We start from the raw sequence: 286 nt of genomic DNA, 5'->3' as shown, positions 1-286 counted from the left end.
TTTTTTTTTTTTTTTTTTTTTTGGCAGGCGGATTCTTAACCTCTACACCACCAGGGAAGTCCCAATTTTTTTGAAATATCTTTATTGATAGTCTTTGCACTTAACATAAAGGCAGTGGATGCTTGTTGCAGCACAAATGGGACAGAGGTTTTCAGAGTGAAAGGGTGGTTTCCACCCTGTTTCTCTCTAGGCCTCCTCCTCAGACTCCACCATTTTGATTTGTTAGGGTCTTTCCAGACCTTTTTTTTTTTTTTTTTTTTTTTTTTTTGGGGCGGGGGCCCCTCCC

At 40.2% G+C, this 286-nt stretch overlaps 1 protein-coding gene across 1 annotated transcript in view; it reads left to right on the top strand.

Moving 5' to 3' along the window:
• EEIG1 (estrogen-induced osteoclastogenesis regulator 1) overlaps positions 1-286 on the top strand; it is a 36,530-nt gene that overhangs the window by 25,035 nt on the left and 11,209 nt on the right. The gene's annotated exons all lie outside the window — the stretch shown is intronic.

Source organism: Neophocaena asiaeorientalis, unplaced genomic scaffold (assembly GCF_003031525.2).
Source record: "Neophocaena asiaeorientalis asiaeorientalis breed wild unplaced genomic scaffold, Neophocaena_asiaeorientalis_V1.1 scaffold78, whole genome shotgun sequence".
Lineage (NCBI taxonomy): Eukaryota > Metazoa > Chordata > Mammalia > Artiodactyla > Phocoenidae > Neophocaena > Neophocaena asiaeorientalis.
Note: the sequence above shows the minus strand (reverse complement) of the source record. Positions and strands in the feature narration are given on the sequence as shown.